The sequence below is a fragment of the Nelumbo lutea genome, chromosome 4 (genome assembly GCF_056320005.1).
Source record: "Nelumbo lutea isolate HS-2025 chromosome 4, American lotus-T2T, whole genome shotgun sequence".
Lineage (NCBI taxonomy): Eukaryota > Viridiplantae > Streptophyta > Magnoliopsida > Proteales > Nelumbonaceae > Nelumbo > Nelumbo lutea.
This window is the reverse complement of record NC_142687.1, coordinates 87,264,816-87,274,218: the sequence shown is the minus strand read 5'-3', so window position 1 is coordinate 87,274,218 and position 9,403 is coordinate 87,264,816.

The following is a 9,403-nucleotide window of genomic DNA, read 5'->3' as shown; positions in this document are numbered from 1 at the left end:
CGAGCTGGATTGATTGTTGAGCTTCGTAGTTCTTTAGAGACCTATGAGGAACCAATGTCAGAGGACCTGGGGTTGCTAACCCGGTGAGGTCACTCCAATGCTTAAGTCAGTACTCTCATAGTAGACTACGAGCTAAAAATCACAAAGTATGAGAGCTAGAATATGCTTACTTGTCCCCCATGTCATTGGGGTTGGTGCCTTTATATAGGCATTGGTCGGCGTGGGCTTCACGCACCATATCCGAGATTTCTGAGAAGTCGTCTAAGTGGTCCGAGATTCTCTGAGGCAACCTCCATGCACGTTGACCACCCTCTCGATCGTTCGGCACATGGGCCAACTTCCAAGGATCGCGGGAGTGTTGGATATGCATGTCGAATTTGTCAACGAGCACGTCTCGTAGGTCGTCTAAGTGGTCTGAGATTCTCTGAGGCAACCGCCATGCACGTTGACCACCCTCTCGATCGTTTGGCACATGGGCCAACTTCCAAGGATTGCGGGAGTGTTTGGATATGCATGCCGAATTTGTCAGTTTGCATGTCTCGCAGGTCGTCAGGTTGGCGCCTGTGCTAGGCCGCCAGGTCGCGCCTATGCAAGGCTGCCAGCTCGCGCCTGGGCCAGGCCGCCAAGTCACGCCAGGGCCTGGCCACCAGGTCGCGCCAGGGCCAGGCCGCCAGTGCCAGGCTGCCAGTTCGCGCCAGGGCCAGGCCGCCAGGTGGGACACCATCAACTTGGCTAAGGCAAGTTGTTGCCTAAGTGGGTCCATGTGTCACCTAGTTGTTCCGAGGTACCATGTGTCACAAATATCATTGGAGGGCCAAATCCGCCATCATTAGATGTCATAGTCAAATAATAAAATTTTAAAAAATAGAAATACAGAGAATTACAAAATAAATATTATACATAAGATATAAATATATTTTAAAAAATTATTGGATATATATAATATTATCCATTCATTATATTGAACAAAAATAAATATTATACAGAAGATATAATTTTATCAATAATGGAAATGTAATACAAAATTTAATGTCAACCTATAAATCAAACTATTTTTCTTTTTGGATCATGGGTTAATGGTTTGGGTCAAATGAATTAATCAATTATATAATAATTAAATAATAAATATTCAAAAAATAATAACAAATATTTGTAATCAAAAGATTATATAAAAAATTATATATCAATTATGCCAAACAAAAATTAAGTGTGATAAGTAAAAATTATGTATATATTGTAGGTGAAATATATAATTTAAAATTGATCCGAAAGAAAATATATTTTCATATTTAAATGGTGGGTCAATGATCCAACTTTTCAAAGGAATTCATGATGTCATAATTGAATAATAAATATTTAAAAAAAAAGATAGAACACAAAAGATAAAAAATTATAGAGTTTTATCAAAGACATTTTGAAACATTTCCAATGTTATATAATCATCATATTAAATAAAAATAATTCTTAGAATAAAAATTATTTTTATTTAAGAAAGAAATGGGATACAAAATTTAGTAATAATAATAATAATAATAATAATTGTTATTATAAGCTAAAATTTTTGTAGGTGCACATTTAGTACAAGTATTTAAAATTATTTTTAACCATATTGTTACTTTTATTAATTTTCAATTTCTATCCTAATATGATATATCATATATCTAAAATTCAAGTAATTAATATGAAAAAAAATCATATGTGCAACACACGACTTAATTACTAGTATTGTGAAAAATAAACAAATTGAGTTTTCAACAAGATAAAAGGCATACCATAAGAGGTAATGGTCATTATGCCTTCAATTTGTTGATTTTTTACAAATAGTCAACTACCATGAGCTAGTAGTTGACTACCACTAGTATGGAGGAATCCTTTTTCTTTAGCATTCAACTAGTTCCCCTGATAGTTGACTAGTAATTTAATCATAGTATTGGTTATGAGATATAGTCAATTCATGATTTAATGTAGTCATCTACTGAATAATGCCTGATGGTGCACGATCTGGTCACTCCTTGCTAGAAGGCAGCTCGGACGTTGGATTGCTATGTGGCTAGGTCAAACTGTATGGCAAGAATATCAGAGCTCCCGGGGTACTTTACTCGATGTGGGCACTATGATGCTTAAATTAGCGAATGAGGTTTTGAGAGACTTGATATCTTAGAGTAGTGAATTGCGAGAGCTAAATCGCGTGTACCTTGTGAGGTTGGAGGCAAAGCCTTTATATAGGTGAGCTACTGTGGGCCTCACGATGCATGTCCGGGTTCACTGGGCCGTCAAACCCAGAGTCATTTTTGCACCCAAAGATGGACTCCTAGTAAGCTGATAAGGCATATCCATGTCCATCCGATTCAGGCGGGATGAAGATAAGATCCATTGACATGTGTCATGATCCCGAGGAGACCGAAGACAACTGGCTCACTTCTAGAAGGAGGCTATGTGGAACCTCGACAGGTCAGTGAGTATGGAGAGTTGCTCGGGCCCCAGCCTAGGCTGAGTGGCATGAGGTGCCTAAGGTGACTAGGTCTGTTGAGGTGTCCAAGAATACTAAAGTGTCACTTTGTCGGTTTGTGGCTCCACATGTCACCATATTATTCTACGGGCCAAATCGGCCCTCATCAATGCCTAATCAAAACAAGCCTCTCATGTTAAGGTCATCTAACTATAGGTTCATGGGTAGTCGACCACTAACAATATCTATACAACAATGACCTTGACTATCAAGGGTAATTGACTATAGGTTTATTGGAAGTTGACTATTCACTTTTCACAACCTTAAAAACTTAAACATTTCCATTTCAAATATCCATTTTTTTTGGATTCTAAGTTTATATTAATTAATTTTGAGTCCAAAAGCACTTAAGAACCAAACCTAATATTAGAAATTAGATGCTAAGGTTTGGGTAACCGAATAAGGGTTGATTTGGTTTGCAGGAATAAATGCTTTGAATCGAATTGAAAGGGCCTATTTTGATTCCAACCTTTTGGTTGATCAAAAAAGGAATCCCATTCTCATTCTTAGCGGAATGAGATTTCCCCATATGGGCAAATGGCCATTTGTGATCCCCCATTAGAATGTAATTCCCATTCCAACCTCTTTATTGGGTATTTCATTTTTTTTATAAAGCCCCAATTGACCCAAGTCTTGAGCATCTCCTTCATACCTTCCTCCATCCAAGTATCTGACTACCTGCTATAGACCACCTTCTCCAATGGGGTAAAACTATCGTTGACTACCATCTCTTTTTCTTCTTCTCCATCTTCTTCATATTTTTCCTCCTCCACTCTATTTTCTTCATTCCCCTATCTTCTCTCCCTCTTCATCCTCCTCTCAGTCATTGTTGTCATTACTAATACCACTAGTGGTTGGTATTTATTCATCTTGCTTTTCTTCCTTCAAATCAACTTTCTTTTTTTCTTTCTCACATCATTGTCATTATTATCATTATTTTTAGTTGAACCAAACAACAACAATCAAAATCCTATTTTGAATAGAGCGGGTATGGGGCAGGGCACCCCCTCCCCCTCCCCGCCCCTTGGCTAAAATTCCCTAACTCATCCCTGATATCAAGGTAAAGATTCAACCCCCATCCTTGGCCTCGTCAGGTATGGGGAATTCTCAACATATCCCCACTCTGTTGCCCTATTTTCATCTAACGTGACTTAGATCAAACAACACTCCAAATTCGGGAGAAGTTTGTAAACTTCAGTCAGTTCAATGTGGTGGGGCTAAACCACTCTCTATGGGATTTTATTTTGGTCAATATTGGGTTTTGCTTCCAACTCTAACAACCATTTTGCATCCATACTCAACTTTCCTTTCACTCGAACCTTATCTCCTCGAGAATTTCTCATCTTTCTCAATTCCAATAATTTTCTCAAAAACTAAACACAGCCTAAAGCTTAAAGCCTTAAATAGTTAAATACATATGACAAAAACGATTATGGAGTAGAGGGAGAAATACATGTATGAAGAAATGAGAGAGGGGAAAACTGAAAATGCCAGAACGGAGCCACTAGAAGTTTAGAACTGCTACGACGCTTGGTGGTCGGCGGGCGAACTAAGAGAGGAAGAACATAGCCAAAAGCGCAAGCCGCAAAGTGAAAAACCATCTGTGACGGTTAGAATTGACAAATTGGAACTATGGAATTGTTGAACTAGAAATCTAGGAAGACTAAAGAAGAAGAGGTGAAGACAAATAGGAAGTTTGGAACTACCGAATTGGAACTCTGGAACTGAGAAGAGAAAGAGAAACCAAAATTACAAAAACACAAAAACCTAGTTGGCTAACTCACATGTATATAAAAGGGTATTTATATAATTTACAATCGTGTTCAGGGATTTATGCAGACTCCATCCCCGCCCCGTCCTTGGGTTGGGGCAAAAGAGAAATCCCCAAACCCGACACATTTGCTTTTATTATCAGGAAAAATCCATCCCATTCGGGTAGGGTTAGATCAAGGGCCCGGTTTTGTGGGGAAAATTGGCATCCCTAATTCTCATTTGAACCAAATATACATTAAGAACAAGCTAATGTGATTATGGTTCTTGGGGATTCCCATTATAATTTCAAATTCAATATTGAACTTGAACCAAATGGACCCTAAGCCTATGAAGTGCATCTTATGCAAATGGTCTACATCAAGTGCTAAAATACAATACAAAATAATACTTCCCTCTCTTTGGCTTTTAGTAGCAATGTTTTCAAAACCGGACTGGAAAAACTGATAACCAGTTACTTGGTCGATTTTGTTTTACCCCATAATCATCTTTTGGTAAAAACTGTTGATTTGATCAGCAAACTATAGATCCGAGTGGTCAAACTATTTGAACTATCTGACCGTTCGACCTAGGAACTAGACCCTTGAATGGTTTGTTGTCCAATTCAGTTTTAAAAACCCTGTTTATTAGTATACTTCTTATTTTGAGTGATTCAAGTTAATTTGCAGTTGTCCAATGCATATCATTTGTGCTTTGCTCATAGCAATTTGTTGAACATTTGTAGTTCAATGTATATAACTACACAATTAATACTATTCATTAGCACTCTCAATGAGTTTGTTATCATTAAAACACATAAGGCTAACAAAATGGTGCTTAAAGAGGCCTATTAATATTACTAGTTTAAACCTTTAATTAATAATTTTATATATTTTGCTTACAACATTTGCATCTAAATGCGTGTAAATAGCTATGCTCGAATTGGACTAAAATAGTTAGTGGCTCGACTATGTTAAACCAAACGAAAACATTAGGAAAGCCTAGACTTTGGGTTCAAACCCAACCTAATGACCACAACCCAAGCTTAATTCTTGAAAAAATGTAGACTGGATTGGTCTATTTAGGCCTGCCCAAATTACACATGGCATGAAGTACAATTTCTATAATGAACACTTCATGAAAGGAATTGGGATTTTTTCATCACATCAACCTCACGGTCACATCCCACCATATATTGGGAACATCTATCATTAATTATAACATACAAGTATGAAAAATAATTCCGATGTGCGGTTGGAACATGCTATAAAGTCGATGTAAGGAGCAAAATCGGACTCCTTGGATTTGATTTAGTCATCACAAGACCGTGCTCATAATCATTTGCAATCGTGTATTGGGAATATTCCCAAAACATAGCTGCGAGTGGCTTAGTACCACATGAGCATGGCCTAATAATTACAACCGCTTGCAATTGTGTCATGGGGGTAGTTCTGCAGTGGAAGAAACCCGTGCGATGTCCAGGCAAGGCAGGCCAGAACAAGCCTTATGTGTGCTTGGGGCTAGGAGTTGCCCGATGAGACGGCTCCACCAAGGTCAGCAGCACTGGATCATGACCTCAAGGCTCATGGCCAGGGCACTCTACTGGCTCTTGCCGGTCCATGGGAGGTGCCACTTACGTGCTAAAGGGGGATGTCCATGATGAAAGGCAACTTGGCACCGATGTGAAGGGACTCTTGTATGCCAATGATGTAGGCACCGGATACTGTTGGGTTGGAACACACCCGTACGCTAAGGGCAACGGGATAGCTCATTCAGCTTAGGCAAGAGGCTGGCGTGGTGAAGGGTCATGCTTTAGCCAAGCCAACATGCCAAGCCTCCCTTGAGTGTCGGTGGCGCAGTGCTGGTCCATGCACTGTCCCCATGAGCATGTGTGCGCCCATGAGGAACCCTGGCAGCCATGCTAGCCATTAACCAGGGCCACCTCGCAAGGGATGTTGGTCTAGGAGTGCTAAGGTTAGGCACCCAAGGAGGTCGACCACCCCTCCTCAAGGAGTACGTTAAGTTTTTGGTGGTCTGCCTAAAGATGACATGAGATTTCCCAATAATCTTACTGGCAAAAATGATAGTGATGTCCCTTAACGTAAGCCTGCCAAGCGTAGGCAAGGCTAAGCCTGTGTCAAATCGTGACAGGCTCCCCTACGCAATCCATTGTCATTATCGACAATGGCTCTTCTTGTGAATGGGCGTCTGTGTCCCATGCCATCCACTTGTGTGCCAGTTCCTGGGCTCACCTAGCCAACTTGGGTCTCACCTATGTTGGTGTCCATTTATGGGGATAGAACCATTTCACCATGCCGGCTTGCATAGACTTCATCCCCTGTGTTGAGGTTACTCAAACCGTGTGATGGCTATGCCGTTGAAAGTGTGTGAGAAGGGCCCTCGAAGAAATTGGATGTGTGTGCTTTGTGAAGGTCTGCCCCATGTATCATCTTTACCTCAAGGCTCGACTGTCTTCTTGGTAGCTTTTCGGTGGTGCTACCGAACACGATGTGATAGGTCTACTCCTGTTGTTGGCGATGTGTCCTGGGCACCCTTTCACCATGCTAGCCTGCAGACTTCACATCTCCGTGTGCGGGTTACTCAAACCTAGTCCATGGATTATTCTCTCTTGGCCCTCGAAACTACACTTCGCCTCGCCGACTCGGGCTACCTCTTCGCTTCAAGGGGGACCAATGTGCTGCTGCCTCAAGAAGATCTGATTGCAATGTGCGCGAGTGTGGCAACTTTTACCCATGATGTTGCCGAACATGCACTTGCCTTGTGATGTGTGATTGTTGTTCGAATGTTCCGCCAGTGTGTTTAGCTAAGCATGTCCTCCAACGGCCAGTGTACCCACATACCTAGCATTCCAATATTGTGGCTTCAACCGAGGACCCATTTTGTGCAAAAAATGCCACTTCAGTGATATTCTTTGACCAAGTGTTGACACCAACCAATTATGGACTACTATCCTCGCTTTAGTAGTGCCTCAAACAAAGCTACGGAACAATGACTCACCCGTCATGAAACCAAGATGTAGGCGCACTGCTCGCAACTCACTAAAATGAACAGCAACTGATGTCCGTGAGGAAGCATGGCACTCCCCCACTCAAACCACCACAATATGCCTTCCAGGAAATGGTTCATGTGTCTGCCCACATATGAGCACAGCGACCAATGCGTCTGCCCCCACAAGGGCGCTGTTTTGGGGTCATTGGAATGAGGACATGATGAATGGCCTCTTGCCAGGCCTGATGTGTTGCTTGCTTGTTTGTACCCAAGTGGAAGTGCCGAGGGACCGTGCCCCACGATGTGTTGTTTATCGTGATGACCGCTTCAACTGGCTCTGTGTGCATTTTGCTCTAATACCAACTGTCATAGGGGTAGTTTTGTAGTGGAAGAAACCCGTGCGGCGTCTAGGCCAAAGCAGGATAGGACAAGCCTTATGTGTGCTTGAGGCTAGGAGTTGCCTGATGAGATGGCTCCACCAAGGTCAGTAGCACTAGATCATGACCTCAAGGCTCATGGCCGGGGCACTCTGCTGGCTCTTGCTGGTTCATGGGAGGCACCACTTACGTGCTAAAGGGGGATGGCCATGATGAGAGGTGACTTGGCACCAATGTAAAGGGACTCCTGTATACTGACAATGTAGGCACCCAATGTGCCGCTGAGGATAGGCAACCGTTGGGTCGGAACACACCCGTGCGCTAGGGGCAACGGGATAGCTTATTCAGCTTAAGCAAGGGGCTGGCATGGTGAAGGGTCATGCTTAAGCCAGGCACGCATGCCAAGCCTCCCTTGAGTGTCGGTGGCGCAATGCCGATCCATGCATTGTCCCCATGAGGAACCTTGGTTGCCATGCTAGCCATTAACCAGGGCCGCCCCGCAAGGGATGTTGGTGTAGGAGTGCCAAGGTTAGGCACCCAAGGAGGTCAACCACCCATCCTCAAAGAGTATGCTAAGCTTCTGGTAGTCTGCCTAAAGATGACATGGGATTTCTCAATAATCTTATTGGCAAAAATGACAGTGATGTCCCTTAACGTAAGCCTGCCAAGCGTAAGCAAGGCTAAGCCAGTGTCAGACCATGACAACTGTGCATTGGGATTCTCAATGAATGAAAAAATATAAATAGGGAGATGTTCTCAATAGACGGTTGCAAGTTGATATGAGTATGGTGTGAGCATGGTAGTAACTATTGAATCTGATATTGGGAGAATTAGACGAGACCAGATCTACTCCTCACATAGGGTGCCTCACTCGCACCTCACACGCACATCGTACCATGCATTGGGAACATCTCCCGTACTTATGAATTATTATTCACGGGAGATGTTCCCAATGCACAGTGGATGTGCATGTGAGGCGCCCCGTGTGAGGAGCAGATGCTACCATGATTGAGAACATATCCCTTATAAGTTATTATTCACGGGAGATGTTCTTAATGCATGGTGGATGTGCATGTGAGATGCCCATGTGTGAAGAACAGGGAATGGGATCTGATCCCCACACATGGGCGCCTCACATGTACATCCACCGTTCATTAAAAACATCTCCCGTGAATAATAACTTATAATTATGGGAGATGTTCCGAATGCATGATAGGATGTACACGTGAGGAGCTCTTTGTGAGGAGCAGATCCGGTCTCGAGGAACACATCCCGTTCCGTCTATGAATGTTCCCTTCCCTTGGAATGTTCAGCATCCTTCGTTCGATGTACAGGCAGTTTGTCATGTGCCGTGTGCGCATCAATTTGCCATACGAAACGTTACGTTGAGATATAACACATGGCCTACACCGATGGTCGTAGACTCTTCTCTTACCGGTAACAACAGTCGTAAGTCGTAACCGCTATTTTGGAATTTTTTTATTCGGATTTGGGAACATTAAACGCCCTGGGGAGCGGTTGATTTAGAATCAACACGGCTTGTATATCGGGAATTGAGATTCCAAATCAAAGATTCTGATAATGCGTCGTCAGCATTAGCCGTATCTCGGTAGCTGCACTTACTGGCTATCGGGCACTTGCATTCTTTGTGAGTTTGTGACGTGTGCTTTATTACACGTGTAAACAAACAAATATATGTAATAGGACACCTGTCGAAAATTGAATGGAGGTGCACGATAAGTGCGGTAGATCCGAACTC